Raw genomic sequence first — 20,298 nt, forward strand, 5'->3', positions numbered from 1 at the left:
GACCCGGCCCGACGCAGCAGCAGTGGTGGGAGGGGAGGAGCGAGCCTCCACCCCTTCTCAGGACCAGGTCCGGGCCCAATCCTCCCCCACCCCCGCTCCTCCCGTCAGCTCTGAGCCTGCTCCTTCCGTTCCCCCGCCACCGCCGGGTTGGCCCGGGTCTGCTGCTCCCCGCACCATGGCGGCCCAGCTTCTCCCCACCCTCAGGCCGGGTCCTCCCCCACATCAGGCCCGGGCCCACTCCTCCCCTCCCCCTGCTGCTGTGGTGGGGAGGGGGCCAGCGGACCCAGACCCCAAGCAGCAGGAGGTAAAGGGGGAGCGGGCTTGGTCGTATATACATATACTAGCCAATTGCCCATCAAGAATGATGGGGAGGGGGGGCTGGGGTGGAGTGCCACCACTTAGCGCCCCATGCTGCCGCTGTTCTGCCTTTTGCAGAGAGTGGGTGGGGAGCTCCCCCACCCCTTGCCCAGTCCTCGGTGCCACTTGCAGGAAGGGGGGTGGGGGAGCCAAGGCCGGTGCTGCTGGCCCCAGCTTCCCCACCCCCTGTCACCGCAGTCCTTGGTGCCGCTTGCAGGGAGCGGTGCTGGCCTCGGCTCCGCTTCAGAATCAAGGCGGTGCTCCCCCACGCTTGGAGCACTCTGATTGGCTGTTTCCATCAGGCAATCAGAGCGTGAATAAAGTGTTTTGGACAGACAGACAGACTTAAGTTTTTATAATATTAGAATATATGTGTGAGAAAGGAAAGAGGGAGACAGATTGACTATAACCATTGGTCAACACAGTAGCTTAGTGGATCTTGATCCACTGGTAGATCTCGGAGCTTCTTGGAGTTGATCCGAGGCTGGGGTGGAGGGGGCTGAGTGCCTGCGTGCACGCATGTGTGCCCCAGCCCAGCAGGTCAGTCAATGGGGGAGGAAAGGGGCGGGCGCTAGATCAAGGCCCCCGCGGCGAGGGACAGTGCTGCAGTGGCAGGAACAGGGGTAAGTTGAGTGGGGCCCTGGCCAGGTGGGACTTACCTGCTGGGAAGGTGTACCTCAAAAAATATTTTGTCCTTCTGCCTCGATCTGCCCCCTCCTTCTCTCTCCACAGACTTACCTGCTGGGCAGGGGGGAGCAGGGAAAAGGGGTCATGCATGGTAGATCTTGGGTTGCTTTTAAGGTTGGAGACCACTGCACTAGCCTGAGAAGTGGGAAATGAAGGTTTCCATCTCTGCTTTGAATCAGGCAGAACAATTTTGAAAGATAATTGTGAGCAAAAAAATACAATTTTAAAAACTCAGAATTTTTCATCAAATGGAATGGAACAGCAAAGCCAGCCCTAGTCTAACTGGGGAGTCATCCAGCTGTTTCAAATTGTTTTGCAAGATGCATAACTTCAACCAGCCCTGAAGCCCACCTTTCCGTTCCAAGAGAAATTCCAGCACTCATCCGTATTTTCAGCCCTGACTGTGGAACCTCTTCTTACTGAACGTTACCCCCAAGCCCCTGCCTCCTGAGAAAGAACAGCCAGTCTGAGCTGCTGCCTTCTGTAGCAGATGGAGCTGGGTCACTCAAGTGAGTTCTCCTTCCTCTCTCCCTTGTCTTCTCTGAGACAGATGTGTAAGAGGGCAGCTCTGCACCTTGGGCAGTAGCAGCACACAGGCAATGCTGGCTGTCGTGCTGCCAATGGCACTTGCAGGTATTTTTTGCAACCCCCTGCCCCCAGAGGCAGTACCTGAAGTCGCCGACTCAGTCTTACCTGCTTCCCCCTCTCCATCATGCTACTATTGTGAGGAATGGGAGTGACTCCTCTGCTCCTCTCCTCTCTGTAGCACCTGGCAGGGAAAGCATTGGGATAGAAGGGTGTGAAGGATCCAGGCACTCCCAGCCTGGTAGGGGTTTTATTGCTGAGGGGAAGAACTGATGTGGAGCTGGGAAGCGGGATCAGGAAGATTTTGGGATAGAACAGAGAGAGTTTTGAGTGTTGGAGGGGTGGGAGGGAGACCCTTCATCTGGGTCCACCCAACTCCACACACCTGGTGATGCTGTTTGTCACAGACATGCATGCACTAGGAAGCTGTGGAAGTTCAAAACTCAAAGCACAGACTAACGCACTGCAATATCATCTTTAATAGTGTCTTTTGTTGAAAAAGAAAAAAATCTCAGGATTTTGGGGTGCACTGCCTTATTTTAGGGGGATCAGTCTCCTGCTTTTGGACCTTTTCAGGACTAGCCATGCTGCATACACGTGGAGAGCAAGTGTGCCAGTGTTACTCCTCCCTAAATGTAAAGCACGTTTGTTTACTGCTGAGCGAAACCCGAATCCCACAATACCCCCTCGCAACCCACCAGTGTTTGTTTGTCTAAGCTGTTGCTGCAGCATCCTTTCTGCCATGCAGGCGGAAGGAGGAGGCCCCGCACGCCAGATCCTGAGATAGACTCACCAAGGCTACTCAAACACTTTGAATGGAAACCAAGAACAACACAAATAGAAAACACATTGGGGATTAACAATACAGAAAATGACAGCAGACGGGCTCTGGCCTGGCCTTGATTATTGCAAAATCACTGCGACTGCTGCTGTTTATAATTCCAGCAAAAGTAATTTTTTTCATTGTGTTTTCTTCGTGTTTTGTTTTTTCATTTTATTGTGAAGTTAAAGGGACCTTGACATGTCGTTTAGGTCCAAAATTGGACCTGCCAGCAAACTGTTCTAATCTGATTACAGGGGAATGTCCCCCAGATTTGAAACATATAATTGTTTTAATTCCACCACTCTGTTCTCAAGCCTTTTTAATGGAAAAAAAAGTTAAAGTTAAATCTAATATATCCTGGTTTACTTTAAATGAGGGTGCAGTATTTCTGCCCTGCTGTTGAGTTCAGAGTTCTCTCACCAGTAGAGGCTGCCCTCAGTCACTAGCCTACCTGTCAGAGTAATAACATCATCCAAGATCAAAAAGTATCTGACATGAGAGAATTTGTTGAGTAAAGCATAAACTGGGAGGAATGGAGATTAGTTCAGTGTAGTGGGAGGGATCATGAAGTATGGCTGCGTCCAGGGATTCTTCTTACTTGGACCAGTGTAAATGAAGAAAGATTTCACAAGGTATACAATGCTGTCAGTGAGAAGAGAAATAGGCCCATAGTTAGAAATATAGTGTGAAAATAACTTTGTGGGGATTTGGACCTATTTGTTCTCCACTCTTACAGAGTTGGCTGCATTTACAAATCACAAATGATTCATCTTTTCCCCGAGAGCCAACGTCCTAGGCTCCATCTGGGATCTAACCAGCCTACTGCCTTGTCTCTGCTTTTTACATCACTACAAGTAACAAGATACTGTAGGTAGGATTCTGTCTGCAACACCATTGCTGAGGCACAAAGGCTGGAAATTTGACTGGTTCCCTGAGAGCTACTGGAGACAAAATCTTATCTGTGACAGCAAAGCCAACAGGCACACCTTCAGGATACATAGGCAAATGACATTCTGCATACACTGTCCATTTTACTTCAATGATACGCTAAGGTCCAGATAATGGTACAAAACATTTGGTCTCCCCCAAGAGGAGCAGCAAACTCAGCAGATCCCAAGAATCTCCTATTTTCCACTTTTTTCCTGCAATTATATTAGGGTCACTGGTGAAGTCAGTGGTAAAAAAAAAAAATTCCTCTCCTCTCCACAAATCTCCAGTCTCCAACAGTCAAGCAGCCCAGACCCATCCCACTCCAGTTATATGCTGCATTCTCTGAATGGCTGTATAATTATGTATAACTACTTTAGACTAGGCTTTTAAATACATGTTAAAAACTGAAGTGAAGTAATTGCACTGGCGATTTTTGAGGCCCCCACTTTTATTTTCATAGGTTGAATTAGGAAGAATTTTTTTTTTTTTTTTAGTTTCTGTGGAAAAGCTGATAACCACATAGAAAACTTCACAAATTCTTAAAGAAGTTAAGGACAAATGAAAATACATCCTGGGTTCCTATAACATGAGATACATCCCAAAATGCATCTTCAGTGACAGTCCTCAACTTGCTCTCACTTAATGGCAGAGCTCACACAGCTGCTTTGTTATTGTAGTGGCAGCAATGGATACTCAATAGCCAGCTGAAGGCCACTTTTTTTGCAAGTTGGCTCATAGCCAACATCGAAAATTCGACCTACCAGCTGGACTAACATCCCCATCCACAGCTTTGTTAACAACAGACACCCCCATGTGCTGTAAGCTGGGGTGGAATTTTTATTTTAAAAAAATCATTTTTGTCATGAAAGAAATGTTTAGAAAGAATAATAATAAAGTGAGAAATAATCATCTCTTCTTATCTTTCCTGCAGAGCATATGAGAAACAACCATTGACTTCAGCTAGGATTACATTGGGAAAATGGGACCCCAGCTTTGGGGCTAAGCTTTCATTCCTAAGATCAGATCTATTCTTTATTAATGGTATCTCCTCCTCCCTGTCCATTTTTCTCCCCTTTGTTTGATTAGATCTATCTCATTTTTCTGTTAATTTTTCTATGCATTCTTTTCTCTCTCACTCCACCTGTCAGTTTCTCTCTTCCTCGATACCTGGAAAGACTGAATTAGAGGGTTTTGAAAACCACTTTAAAAGACAGCCATCACCCATTGTTTTTCCAGTGGCATATGGTGATAATAATAGTGCAGCAGCCATAGACCTCCTGGCTTCAATTACCGTACAGGATCAGCTAATCCCAGTTAAAATTACCTATGTAACTGAAGAATAATTGTAAACCGGGCTCTCTCCTGGACTCTGGTTTTCTGAAAAATCGTTATTGAGTTGCTCCTCGTGCCAAGGCTGCAGAGGATCAGTGGATGAGTAACAGGTTGTGGGAGATGTTGTCCAAAAAGACTGGTTTCTTTTTCTTTTCAAAGCAAACTCTAACCAGATGGCTGGGTTCCTTCATTTTCCACAGCTCTATAGAACAGACATGACTGAAGCGATGGAAAGCAGAGGGCGTATTTTAGGGGTTCATTTCTCTGGGTGAGGCTCTGTGGACAAACTGTTCTTCAGAGGCCAGAAAGCCTGGAGGAATTGCAAAACTCCACAGAATTATGAGGAAGAGAATGATGCAGCAGCTCATCTGGGAAAATAGGACTTCTAGCCGTGACAAGGGCATCGAGCATTGTTCCTTAAACGCCAGGTATATTTCATAGCATAAGGATAGATTAGCTGGGTCCAATACAATAGGAAGTAAATGAAACCCAGCCCCAACATTATTAAGCAATCAATGCATGAGGTCTGAAAAAGATGGGTTGTTTTTTGACGTAATGTCAATTCCACTGGCCTTCGTGCTTCCCAGTTGCAGACAGAAATCGGCAGCAATAGCGAGAAATCTATTCACAAATCAATAAATGTTCTTCTATACTATAGCAATAGCAAGGGACTGGCCCAGGAGGTCCCTGTCAATCCTTTATGTTCCCAGTAGGTGTCTAACCCAATTTTATAGTGTCAAAATATTTTGAAGTTCATGTGGTTTTGCTCACAGATCACCTTGACTCATCTCCAAGTGGCAGGAAAAAACCTGCTCTCTTGTTTAGTAACAAGCCCCCAGCTGCACTGCTTTTTACCCTCATGATGACTTCTGTACTGGTTTCCTGTGTATAAACCATTTTAGCTTTCAGAATAATGAGTGAAGATAACACGGCTCCTCTGAAGACCGAGTCCTCACAACCCCTATTTCTGGTTCTTTTCACTGTTTGGCCTACTACAACATTCCACAAGATGCCGCAAACTAGCAAAGACATTTCCCATAGCAGTTATATTGTAGAACCCAATGAAGGATCAAGAAAACACTGATTGCTGTAGGACTCAATAAACTTTATTAACTTCTTGACAGGCTGCCTAATAGACTTCTTGCTAGACTCCATTATAGCCCCAGGTTACAGGCACTGCTGACATATCTGGAACAGAACCACAGTCTTGACTCTAGCTGGCCACATATAGTAATCTCTCATAGACACAGAACCTACAGATACCCAAGTAATGTGGGTTTTAGGGGATGCCATGTGCTAGGTACAACCAAGAATGGAATATACTAAATTCCAAGCATGTAATAAATTCACACAGCCTTTGCAATATGCACTTTAGGATGGCAGGTCTCTGTGCCATTTATGTCACCTTTAAAACATAGATGTTCAACCTAGTCCTGACTATCCTTCAAGTCTCTGGCCAGCAACTCAGTAAATGGCCTGATATCTTCACGAGTGCATTGATCTTTACTTGTTGATCAGTACTATTGTATCAGAAAATTAACCCTACTTATTACAGAGATACAATCCACAATAGCTGTTACGTTCAGTGCAATTCTGCAAACCAGGTCTCAGGACAATATACAGGTACTGCTGTGAAAACAGTACCAGAACCCTATAACAGTTATGTTGTATGTTGATGCTTTTCACCTTGAGGCTCCTTGTACTGAGGTTTTCAGAATGACAAAGCTGTCCAGCTGGAGTTTCAGGAGTACCAATCTGTCAAACAGGAGTGCTGTTTTCCACAGGGGCTTTGAAACTTATTATGATATCCATGCTTATGCCAAGTCCTGCACAGCCTCCAACAGGGTTAGCCAACCTGCAGCATTCATGCCACAAGTGGCATGGGCAGCCTCTGTGTCTGGTATGTGGCAGATCAGGGAGGGAACAGGCAGCACAGCTGCAGATAGGACAGAAAGAAGAAGGCACAGCAGCAGATCTGGCTAGGAGCAGGAAGCAGAAGGCAGAACAACAGATTGGACAGGGAGCACAGGGCAGAAAGTAGAGCAGCGGACTGGGCAGGAGAAAGAGATCTAAGTGGCATGTGGGGAGAGTACAAAGCTAATTTGTGACATACTTGCCAAAAAAGTATACTCCACTGATCTATATCATTATCCCGTCCTAGCTGTGTCTATGGAATCAAAGTTTCACTGAGAATCTGGTGCATTAGATCAAAGCCAAGTAGGAAGGCTGAGGCAAGGGGCATTTTGGGCTCTGGATTCGCTGTTGTGTGTTTGAAATGGCAGAGAAAGTCTCAATGAAAAATCAGCGCTCACTGAACCTAAGTGCAGCATGTTCATTACCATTCTGTAGTAGGAACTCCTTCACACTTCCCATTCATAGTCCCTCCATGCTTATTACAGTTCTCAAATCCAGGACAATGATGCATCAACAGGGGCGGCCTGCCAGCACAATTTAACTAATTAAAGTGAGAATTATTTCTAAGGAGCATGAGCATGTTCTAAACATAAGAAGCAGCAACACAATATTCTACACCTAATTCACTTCATTTTGAATAAAGGTTTGTATTGTCCTGGGCAAGCTGAATACTTTTGCAGAGCAAAATAAAAATGGGAAAATAGTGCTGTGATCAATGCTGCTATTTGGTCCTCTTCAAATTGTTTTTCTTTTGTAAGCGTAGCCCAGCATTTCTATTGCCATTATTAGTCTCCCCTATTTTTCAGTCTGGTTTATGAAAGCTATTGATCCATCAGATGCTTGAGGATCTTGCTTTCCTGGCTGGGACAGCTCATCTGAGGCCATTACAGGCTCTACACACTGCAGTGGTTTTGAATCAATATAGTTATATACACGCACACACGCACACTAGCTAAAGTATAACTTAATTGATATGTTGGTTAGAAGACACTCAAGGATACTTCTCCTGCAACCAGTTTATCTGAAACAAAAAAACCCCATGTTTGCTGATTTGAGTCACATAGTTAAGAGGTGTAATTCTGACAACCAGCAGCTGGTTGTAAGTTGCTAGACTTATCTTAATAATATTTGATTTGCCTGTTATCCACAGATAAATTACTGTATGAACTCCAGAGCTTGCTCAAAGGAAGGATGGAGAGACAGGGTAATTTTCCTAGTTCCCGTTGCAAATTTGTAATGTTCATTTTAGAGAAAAGTAAAACCCCATCTCCCCTGGGGAGAGTCTCTCAATACATTTATTTTTTAATTCTTCCTTTTTTTCATCGCACACTCCCCTGCAGCATTTGAGTGTCCAAAATGGGTTGTTTGTTTTTGTATTAGTGAAGCTATTGAGAACAGATATTATTGTCTGCTGTAACAGTATTTTAGACTGTTTTTTTTAACCCAAAGCCCCACATTTATCAAATGCTGGGCTAGAATGCTGGGCTGGTGAAACTGAATTCTGTGCAGGATCTGAAATGGGAGGGAAATGGTGGCTTTGAGCCATCTTTCTGCTCCACTTTGTATAGGACAGCTGGAGTAACTCTGAGCAACCTAAAGACTTATCTACACTGTCCTGGCTGGAATGGTCCTAATGGGATTGGCAGTGTGTGATGCATCCTTACCCTCTCCCACACCTACCCACACCGTACACTCTTACTCAGGTGGGTACAGTGGCAGAGACCTGGCGTTCATGACAGATTTATGCCTCCTATGGATTTTGCTACATTGAAGTGAATCCTCACTTGCCCACAATCTAGCCAGTGTGACTTCACAGAGGTACAAGTAACTCACAAGAACAGAGTAGTTTTCCATGGAATATTATGTGCCTCCTACTACATCCTAGAACTAGACTATTGTTGTTCAGGGTTTTCCTATTGGGGAGGATATAGCCATGTTCTTTCTCCCCATCTCTGCTTAGGCATTTAGTTTTTGTATGTTCTTGTGAGCATATCTGAATTTAACACTGGAAAAACCTCTCTTTCTCTCTCTCTGTCCATGTTCCTAACCAGGATTTGGGAACAAGTAAAGCAATGTGTACCCCAGAAAACACATCTCAGATTTTTCACTAGGCTGACTGCGTGCAGAGACAGTTTACTGTGGGATGCTTTAATTCTGTATCTATAGACAAGCAATCTATAGGATAGCCAATCTGCATGGCTGTGATCAAGCTGATAGTGATGCTCATTCATGTAGGGTTTCAGTATATTAATTCCAATAAGATGAGACCAAGCAGAAGCTGAACACTATGATTATTTGCATAATGGAGTGTAAGGTTGGTGACATGGAAGCATGCTTGAACCATATTGTATAGCTTCACTAATACTCTGAATCCTATTGAGAAAAAGAATGTTCTGGTCTGAGGATGGGCTGAAGCCAAGTTACAGCTACCGTGCTGTCTGCGATTTGGAAATTACAATGCTGCATAGCATCATGAGGAGGACAAGGACAAGGTGTTTGTCTGGGAGAAGTACAAGCATCTAAGACATGGGGCTGCTTCTCCCACCAGCATTTGGGAAAGATGGTAGCACTTCGTACATAAATAGCCTCTTAGCTCCCATTGCCATGCTGGTACTCATATGAGCATGGTATAAATACCTAGACAGAGAGTGAGAATAACTTGTCTCTAGATCTAAGTGACTTTTTGCTCGGACCAAGGAGCTAATGGATGTTTGCCTGCAGACAGGCAGCTTTCTATTCACTGTTGGGGACTTCTAATGGGTTCCTCTTCTGCTCTGCTCTCGACCTTTCAAGCCAGCAGTGTCCTTTTGTTTACAGAAAAAGACAAGTGGCAATGGAGAGAATGCACATTTGTAAGGATTTTTATCCTTTCATTGTGTGTGCTCAGAGTGCCAGCAGGAGAAGTTGAGCAGTTGATAGAATAATGTTTTCAAGAGGAAATATGCCAAGTGGTGGCACTGGGTTCAGTCTTGCCGCTGGGGAAGGGGGGCAGAGCTTTCCTTCCCATAACAGGCTCAGAAGTCATTTGAAATCTCAGTGGGTTTAGAGAAAGGAAGAAAAGAACAGGACGGTCTTAACTCAAAACCATCTTGGTAGGTACATTACTGTTGCTACAGGCAAATTGTGATATTAACACACTCATTAGCAAACAAATACAGAAAGGGAACAGAGAGTTCATGAAGGAACCTGAGGCTTCCAGGTACATTTCCTTTAGCTTCAGGAGCTAATGACACAAAGAACTCCAGATAAAGTACATTTTGATGCCAAATGTAATGCCTTTTCATATATGCATGTTGTGGACTCTCCATCCTTGGAGGTTTTTATGACCTGGGTAGACAAAGCCCTGACTAGGATGATCTAGTTGGGGATGACCCTGCTTTGAGCAGCGGGTTGGACTAGATGAGCTCCCAAGGTCCCTTCCAACCCTAATCTTCTATGATCCTATGATCACAGAGCACTGTTTCTGTTCTGTGATCATAGCACAGATGACCTATACCCCCACATTGTTGTGATGGAATGTGTGCACTCTGAATGATAACACTGTGGTTTATCACTGCAGCAGAGAAATGCCATCTAGGTATCTGCTATACCTGCTATACCAGGTATAGCACAATCTGAATTATTGTGCTATACTGTCATACCACACAGACTTGTTCTATGCAGTCATAGACTTTGATTACGTTCCTCTTAGCTTCAAGCTTCTCTTAGAAATACGCTGAAGTTTGTAATGCTTAATAAGACTTTTCAAAGCCAAACAAAGGTCTAATATATTTTTGACTGCAGCAGGAACAGTTAACTTCTGTTCAGTCTAGCTTCTGAAGTTAGTTGCTTGTAACAGCTATCTGAAGAATTAGTTCCAAATACAGAAAATCCATGGAGACCATGGATATTTTGCTTACCCATGCCACAGTGGTACCTGCCTGCCAAAGGAGAAAGAAGAATCTAGTTGGACTAGAGTAGGTGCTCTGATACGAGATTTATCTGGCCTTGTCCCAAGTCAGAGCATCTGCTAACAATACCTGAAATGATGTTAAACTAGGAATGGACTCTTTCAGTGTATTGAATCCCTGCTGGGTGTCTGCATTCTTTTCCCACTCAGGAAAGTTTGAGGTAAAGGCCAAATTTTATCCATATATGAAAGAAAATTTATAGAACGCACCATTTGAACTCATAAAAACAAGTATCAGAAATCTAAGTCAAAGGGTATGTCTATGCTGCATATTGCAATGCAGTGTTGAGAAGCTAGCTCTAATGAAGAGATAACGGCCCTCTCAGCAGGGTAAAATAGCCCACCTGGAACTCTTTGCTCCCACAGCTAGACAGCTTCTGATACTCAGAGCTGGGCAGATTTAAAGCTAGCTGAGCTGTCTCCACACTACCCTGCAGATATACCTTTAGAATTAAACTGATTGAAAAAGGGACCAGAAACAGTGTTCTGTGATCATAGAAGATTAGGGTTGGAAGGGACCTCGGGAGCTCATCTAGTCCAACCCGCTGCTCAAAGCAGGGTCATCCCCAACTAGATCATCCTAGTCAGGGCTTTGTCTACCCAGGTCATAAAAACCTCCAAGGATGGAGAGTCCACAACCTCTCTGGGTAACCTGTTCCAGTGCTTTACTACCCTCCTAGTGAGAAGATTTTTCCTAATACCTAACCTAAACTTCCCTTCCTGCAACCTGAGACTGTTGCTCCTTGTTCTGTCATCTGCCACCACCGAGACCAGTCCAGCTCCATTCTCTTTCAAGCCCCCCTTCAGGTAGTTGATGGCAGCTATTAAGTCCCCTCTCAGTCTCCTCTTCTCTAGAATAAATAAGCCAAGTTCCCTCAGTCTTTCCTCATAAGTCATGTCCCTCATATATGAGCCTAATTAAACCTAACAAACACGGCCCAAAGTTTGAATACCAGATATTTGCAACAACCTGCTGATAACCATCTACAAGCCCAAAATGATCCCCCAAATGGGCTGGGTGAATATTTTTGAAGCACATCAAGAAAATCGAAAGCTGCTCATGGGCAATTTGCTAACAGATAAATGAGTAAAATCCATCCATTAAATTGTTTACTATGAATTTTTCACTCAATCTTTAATGTGAGAATAAGAAAAAAAAATGCCACAAATAGTAATAGGTTAGAAAAGCATGTGCTTGGGATGGTTTGGATAGGGATGATCCTGCCTCTGGATGACCTCCAGAGGTCCCTTCCAGCCCTATTTTCCTATGATTCTATTCAATGCATTTTCGAAGACAGAAAAATGTGAAGGCTGTGGCCAGAACCTAATGCCCAGAGTGGCAAAAAAGAGTGGGCACTAATGGTGTGGGAGTTGAAATGTTTCTCACAAATTGCTTGGAGAGGCCAAATTGTAGCTCACCTAAAGCATTTGACCAAAGGTCATCTTTTTTTCCTTTTTTTTTTCCTTCTTTCTTTTCTTCCTTCTCAGACATCCTCCCATAGACTGTGGAAGACACATCAAATAGAGAGAGCTTATTATTCTGACAGAAAAATTCAATTCTGCTAGCTTGGGGAGGACTTCATTTTGTAAGGTGGCAATTAAAATTTCAGGTTTTGAGTTTTCTCTGAATGGTTATAAAATATCTTTTCAGATAGCTTCCTGGTAGCAAATAAAGTAAAAACACCTTGTTATAATGTAGGAGTAATCAATAATCAGTCCAGAATCCAGCAGGGAGGCCATATCTCAGTGAGTTCTGGCTTCCCGTGAAGGACAAGCACTGGATATCCTTGGAGTCTTTGCCCTTGGAGTATTGAGAGCAAGAAAACAGAAGCATCAGAAAGTAGGACACAAGTCCCCAAAGTAGCACAAAATCCCACCCTACTCAGCAAACTTTACTTTTCTCTTGTGTTTTCTGTCACATCATAGGAGTGAGATGTAATTTTCATGATACATGAATAAAGAAGCATCGGATACCAACTGTAACCAGAAGCACACAAAAAAGCACATCGTGCCATAATCTGTGGGGCTGGTTGGTTCTGCAGGGTGAGAATAGGATATAGATTTGTTACCACAATGCTGCTTGTCCAAAGATGGTCAAGATGGGTACTGACCAATAGTCATTACCATGTGACAGGTATTTTGTGGCCTTGTATGAAATGTTTGTAGATCTCAGTCCAGGTTCAAGTAGGCCAGGAGTTCAAACCATGAGTTTCAGGCACTTGCTGGCATTTTCTGCAGGGAGGCCAAGGGGCACTGAAAGGTCTTTGGGGCTGAAGCAGATCTGTCACAGCCCTGCCATTCATGCTTTATACCTCAGGTCGGAACTGCTTTCAGTGGGTTTGGTTCTCCTAGCACATAGCCATCGAGCCCTTGGATATGAGAAATCAGTTAAAAGGCTTGAAGGGAGTCCCCCTAGATTCCCTTGGCCAGCAAACATTGTCAGAGTACCCAGGCTGTGGAACAAATAATGCACAGATTATAGGGCACACGTGTGTACACACACGTACACACATTTTGTTTTGGCACCGAGGCTCACAGCCATATTTTTTTCCTCAAATAGGAAGCAGTTGTGAGGCTCCCCAGAGCTCAGCCCTGGAGGCAAACCCCCTGGACAGAAAACTAACCCTCTTAAACAGGAGGAGGAGAAGAGAGGTTTTTTTTTTCAATTAAAAGCTCTGAGGCTCTGGCTGTGCAGCTGCAGAGAAGCTGTTTTCTTTCCCTGTTGAACATGCTGCACATGGCTGCGATGGGCCCAGCCTTTAATAAATTACGCAGCAAAAGGAACACGGAGGTCAGGCCAGCAGCTTTCAACGGGCTTCGCTCTTCCAAATGGGTTCACGCGTGTTGTCGATAAACTTCAGCTTTACAACCTTCCCTGCCATGTAATAACATGAATAAAATCCATCCCCAGCGGCTCACACTGTCAGGCTGCTCTGGAAAGAGCCAGTGATCGCAGGCAGAAGCAGAGAGGTGAACGCCAGCCACACATCTGGCCAGGAGTTATCTCTGACCATCAGCCGGGCTGTAAATTTCTCCTATGGGGAAGAGAGCGATCTCTGTGGAACATGCGTAAGGAGGGAGCTGGCGAACGCTGGGCTTGATGTGCACATGATGCTCCATATAAGGCCTCCTCCTTGGATCCCCTCCAGTTAATAACCAAAACACTTAGCACATTTGGGGGGGCAGGAAGCAGTAGGTAGGAATCAGGGCAAATCACTAGAGTCAGAAATAATCACCCTATGACTCAGTAGCCTGAATTAATAGGGACTTTCAGCCCTATTGGCTGCGTCCAGCTAGGCTGGGGGGTCTTCATACAACTGGTTATATGCTGTTTGCTTCTAGAGTGCCTTGACCTTGGCTATGCTTTAGCTGGTGCAAAAACATGGGATGGATTCCTCAGTAGCTCGCTCCACTCATGTTGTTCTAGACTTCTAGCCAGCTAGGGGCTCTTTCCAGGTCAGTATAGTAAGGGTAGCCCGCGGGAGATAGGGAAGAGCGAACGGTATCAGATCTGTGGCGCTGCAGCTCTGCTTTTTCTTCTCCTTTTGGCTTCACTGCCTCTGACAACATCCTCTCTTCCCAGGTTGTTGGAAGGAGAGCTGGGAAATCGCATTGTTTTAAGAATAACGGTCCTATTGGAATGGCGGGGTTTCTGGGGAAGAACAAACTCAGATAACCTAACCCCGGCACGAGGGTCAAAGGAAAAAATGGAGCACAGAGGGGAGAGGCGACATGGCTGATATCACGGCCTGGGACCGTTCCAGCTCCCTCCTTCTTCTCCATTGAATGAAAGATGTTTTTGTTTCACCTCCTGCCTGAAACCCAGAGGTGTGTAAACAGGAAGAGGCACTCCCTGTGCACCAGGAGAAAGGGGGAAAAATGAGGTGTTGAAAAGATGACAACTTGCTCTGTCAGGGAATTCACCTTGTCAAGCAGACTGCAAAGGAGAGGAGCTGGAGGGAGGGGGAGAAAAAGACGGGGCAAAACGAGAGGGGGCAGGGCCACAGAGCGATAGAGACTGACTTCATTTTCGGGGGGAAAAAAATTCTCCCCCATTTCCTGGCATCAAAGATTTTCACTTTCTTCTACCCTGAACAAATAAAGCCAGCACCGTCTGTCTGATGAGAGATCGAGGGGCAGCAAAGGAGCCAGGGGGGCTAGGGAGGGGGATATGGCAGGATGTAAAGTATGAAAAGCTCTCTATGTGGCTCAACTCTCCTGTGGGCTATAAGGGCTGTTGAAAACCCCAGAAAGAAGCTTTATCATGGAGTGTTTATCGCTGAGGTCATTTCTGTCCTTCCCAGGTTCCAGCCTCCTTTTCCCTCCAGGCTTGTTCAGCCCTCTGGTTCTGGGCTCTTCAGGGAGGGATGATGAGAAGCGCTCCCCACTTTTACTCATCCAAGCTGCACATTTCACAGAGCTTCATCCAAACAGCTCAGGAGGTTCGAGCTTCATCTAGTATCCCAACAGCAGCCCACCAAACCCCCTTGTTGAGGTCGCCTTTGGAAAGATAGGCTTTAGTCACCACCATGTCACAACATCCAGGTAGGGCTCTGGCACTTATTATTGTCAGGACTCTTCCTCAGTCTGACCCTGCTATCATGATACCTGATGAGTTAGGACCTACCTACTTAAATTGCAGTGGGCTAAACAATTTTTGTGGGTTGATCACAGCATAAAGAGAAAATGTTGTGGATATTTCCTAGATGTTCTCCACCAGCCCAACCCCATGGCCTCGGCAGGGGAGGAGGGATGAGGGGCGGCTGCTATCTTGTCTGCTGGCTGCCCTTTCTGCAGCTGCTTCCCTCAGTGCCGATTAGCAGGGACCCCCTGGCAGGGGAGAAGGGACAAGGGGGCAGCTGTCTTCTTGTCTCCTGCCCTTCATGCCACCCCACCAAGGCAGGCTGTGAAGCCAGGCTGCGGCAGCGAGGTACGCTGGCTCCCACTGGAGATTCAGCATTTTATTATTAAGGGGTTTTTTTTCAAATTAATTTCACAGACATGAATTGACTAGACCCCTACTGATGAGATGCTATGTCTTAGATGTTCAGCATTATAATCCAATAGTACATAACGTTACCAGTTGGTAGTGTCAAAAACTGGTAATTCAGGACTAATTAGGACCAGCTGATATTTCTTGGCTATAGACTTTGAATAAGAATTTTAGTATCCCTTTGGCTTATTGTGTGGTTGTTACCACCCACTTATGTTTTATTGCCAGATAACTGATGGCTGAGTATTCAGATTCCACGTCAGCATTTGGCTTTGCAGTCCACTATGCTCCCGCTTTCAAGCAGAACTCAAGGTGTGGTGCTGCACTGCTGGAAATCCACTCCCCTTCTGCCCTTTACTACTCACAGTCCATGTAGATCCTTCCCTAAGCACATTCCTCTTCAAGTCCTTAGATGAGCTCTGCCTGGTGGGTGCAAAATAGAAGATGCACAGTCATACACATGGGTATCGAGCCCAGGATGATATCAGGAGTTCTGGAGCAGTGTAAGAAAGAACCTATTTAAGCCACATTCTGTTCTCATGATTCAGCTACTGATGTTTGCCACCACATCACTTAACCATGCCCAGAGCAAGAAATAAACTAGTAAGTGAGGGAACTCTAGGGGGAAATCCTATGGTAGACAAGGCACAGAAGTCCTGAGTTTAAATCTTGCCTCTGAGTTGGTGTTCACGCACAGGTCCTGAGTTGTGATGATCTGAAAACTAATATAATCTATTATGTTTGTCATCCTGGGCTTGGCAAAAGCCTGAGAGCAGAATAATAAGGGATAGAGTAGGTCAGAATTCAGGTGTATCAGCAGGGATTTGTGGAGTCTGCATTACAGGATGGAAAAAAGGTGCACAAGGGACAAGATGGGTAGAGACTGTGCCTGAGCTGAGTTACAGCAAGGGATTTTGGTGCCTGAGATGAGTTACAGCATAGGGACCTATTGCATAGCACCCAAATGCATGAGGACTAAATCCATCGTCACAGTTTGAAATGGGAGTTTGATGCCACATGACAGGCAAGGTAGCTCCTAATCCTGTACGATTGGTGGAACTTTTCTCCTAGACCCCATTTTTCTCAACGGAGCAGGGCACACTGCTGTGTATGGTGAGTCAAAGCAACTCAGTCATATCCTCCTCCATGTCTGTGCTACTGATACACCTGGGAGAAATACAGTCACAACATGAGTGTCCAGGTAAGATCCAGAGAGCTGATGATAATGCAATGGAAAATAAGGAAACCCCTTCCACATTTAAAGCTAGAGGTTGCTAGCAAGAAAGGTGTATGGTAGCTACTGTTTTCCTCAAATCAGTAGAAGATTGATCCGCAACCATCCTTCATCTTCAGCCTGAGCTCTTGGCCTAGGGAGAGAGTGGAAGTAAATTAATGTCACAGCAAAGGCAGAGAGTACTTTCCACTCCCAAAGACTTTTATCACCACAGCTCCCTCTTTCTCAGCTGTCTCACTTCATGATACAGAGCCACCTACACAGAGGTGAAGTCAGGGGGAGCTTTTGTTCAATAATAACCAGGCTGGGAGCAATTTCAAAAGAAAACAAATAGCACACGCAACCCCGACCCTGTTCAGAGAGACATAGGCACTTACTGCCCCCAGTGCATTTTCCACTGTGACCATTATTTCCTTGAAAGAAGCAGCTGCTGTTCATTTGTGATGGTGGGAGTCTCTCAGCCAAGAAATCAGGCTACCACAAACTCTGTTCACAAATATGTGTATGTAGGATGTGTCTGTTGAGTGGAAGTGTAAGGGTGGGCATGACCACATGCATCTGTGTGAACAAGGATGTATCTGTGTGATCTGACAAGGAGCATGAATATATATCAGTAGGTATGACCACATGTATCAGTAGGTATGACCATGTGCATGTGGTTTGTGATCATGTGGGAAGGAATATGTGTTTGTGTGTCAACACATATGGGTGTGAGCTCACTGATATATGTGTCTGTGTTCTGTTACATATGACTTGTAGCACATATAAAAGTGCATCCTGCAGGGGAGAATAGACTAGCAGAGTCGGGATCACTGGGGCCATGTTTAGGAGCATGTGAAAAACTGAGTAGCTAGAATTTAAGATATAAAAAAATTCTCACCAGTGCTCCACCTGGAATGGTTGCAGGAAATGAGTAATTGCTAATCCAGCAGAGCCGGGGTGACATAAGGAGCTTCAACCTCATTCTCTTGCTCCTTCCATAAGCAATCACGTCCCTGCAACTTCCCAGGTAAATTCTGTAGCTCAGCTCCATTCCTAAAATGGTTCTTACTTCCCTCCCTGAATACAAGGCTGCAGATCCACTTGGTTTATTAGGCTTAGCCATATACACCGGAATATATGAAACAAGAGCTTGCAGGAGAAAATCTGGTTTTGGAAAGGGCAATGATTTAGTCTGGAGGCTTGAGTCAAGAACTGGCTTTGGCTTTGTGAAGTCTGAATGTCACTCCTCGCATACAATTGTTTTAAACTTTAGGGAACAACTAAACGAGGTTCATTTGCAGAGGATTAGGGAAAGCAGGAGTGATTCCTTTAACCGGAACAAAAGGCTGTCAGGACAGCAGGAAGGCTTCAGAGCCCAAGGCCTCCTGGGATAGCAACACACAGACCTGGCCCACTGAACGTCATGGGCTGTGCTGCTGTTTTGCTGATAGCAGCTGGCTCTCACAGATTTTTGGAGTGGCCCTTAAACTGTCCAAACAAACCCCAGTTGCTGAGATTTCCCATCCAATGTGTAATCTATTACTGTGTCTGCTTTATAGCAAGCTGGGAATTGTTGAATGGTCAGCAGAGGCCTAGCACAGCTGCCGGGTGCTTGCTCCTGCAGAAAAGCTGCTAAACATCTGTTTATGTAGATATTTTCCTGTGACCAATCAGACCCTTTCCATCGAGAGAAAGATGTCTGCATCTGATGTATGCTGGAGTGAGCAGCATAGATGGAATCTCTCAGAAATCCTAGATAGGAGGCAGTGGGGATCTGTCTTCACAATAGACATCTTAATTGAAACTGAGGATGGAGAGGGAAGAAACATCGGAGGCAGAAGATCCTGCACCAACCTACCCCTGAGTGCTATCCTACCACCCAGTCCACTCCTCACTGGCACCATCAATCCACCTCACAAAAGCTGCCAACTCTCTCTGTCGCAGAGCTTGATCTCCATTTCCTTCCTCCCTCCTCTTCACTCCAGGGTTGAGCTCACCCGACAAGCTCCTACAGATTTCAGACCACCTTCCCAGATTTGCACCTGCAGCCAGTTTCTCACCACAGTCCTCAACTGAGGCAATGTGAGAAATGCAAAGCTAGTAAGGAAGGCAGGCAAAGCCCTGGTGAAAGACCAGCTCCCCTGGTTCTGAAATGATTGCCTTCGAAGGCCTGGCCCCCTATGATCATGGCGAGATGATATTAATCAGCTGCAGCGTCCCTAGCCAGCTCTACATAACAGCCTGTCCTGCAAGGCCTTCCTTATGCCTCCTTCCCATTTCCCTTTCCCTGCGATATTGCTGGCAGGGAGGTGAGGTGGGAGGCAGGAGCTCTGATGAAAGAGGATTTAATTGCTTCAGATTTCATTCAAAAACACGGCTTCAGTAAAGGGGAAAAGAAAAGCCCTTGATGGTTTGGGGAGATTTATGTATCTCAGCGGCTCCTGATCAACCCCCATCACCTCCAGCTCCCTCTCGCCTCTCCCCCGTCCTTCAAGGGCTGCCTTATGTGTTGAAATGTTTGGGTGTCTCATGAGGACTGAGCACGGCCCCTGCTAATCCCTTCAGCTAACCCAACAACATGGAGGAAATTGGCTTCAATTAAATGTGTAAGGTTTCATTTCCCTTTGAAGGACAGAGTGGCACAAGGGACTGCTCTGTAGAAGCTCAGTGAGTAACCAGAGAAGATGGGGACCAAAAGTTGTGCAGTCAGGGTCACTGGCTAGAAATGGGGTCTAAAATCAGAACCGACCCAAAGCTTGTCACGGTTCTGATACGTTTAGGTGACGTTTTGTTTGTTTAACCTCCCCTCTCCAGTTGTCTCAGCTCCCTCAGTACTGCCAGAACAAACCAGGGGCCTCAGAAGAAAAGGGGTCAAGGACCGCACTGGGACCAGCATCCCCGGTGCATCGCTGGCATAGCCCTTGGTTGGGTCTGCTACAGAACTTCTCTTAAGTGGAGCCATTAACCAGAGTCCCTCCAGCTCAGTTTCCTAACTGAATATTAGGCCCCGGGTGCTTCCCCAGAGGACAAGTGAAAACATGTTGTCCTTCAGGCATGTTAGGAGAATTTGACCTGTAATGCAGACTCCGACATCTCCAGAGAAGAAGACTGGGTTCTGAAATCTGGCCAGGCCTATTCCCTATTAAAATTGGTTCCCTCATTCACGTTAGGATAGACGGACAACTGAATGTGTCTGGCAAATGGCCTCACAGGAGGGCAGGCGCTGCCGGTACACAGAAACAGAAAGAGAGCACTTCTATCCTTGTGCTTGCTACTTACCAGGTACCCAGGGAAGGTAAGTTTCTGTTGAAAGGCTTGGCTACAAGCTGTGTCCTGTGTGCACTGGGAAGTGAGACCCAGAAGCACCCAATCACACTCTGCATCTCGTGGCAATAACGGATCACCAGCTATTGTGTATCACCCATTCTGCGTACTCTTGCGCTGCCCTTGATTTATGCTCATATCTCCTTCCTTTATACCATCAGTACATACTGATAGATGGCCTCTTTCCC

The sequence above is a fragment of the Alligator sinensis genome, unplaced genomic scaffold (genome assembly GCF_000455745.1).
Source record: "Alligator sinensis unplaced genomic scaffold, ASM45574v1 scaffold809_1, whole genome shotgun sequence".
NCBI classification, from domain to species: domain Eukaryota; kingdom Metazoa; phylum Chordata; order Crocodylia; family Alligatoridae; genus Alligator; species Alligator sinensis.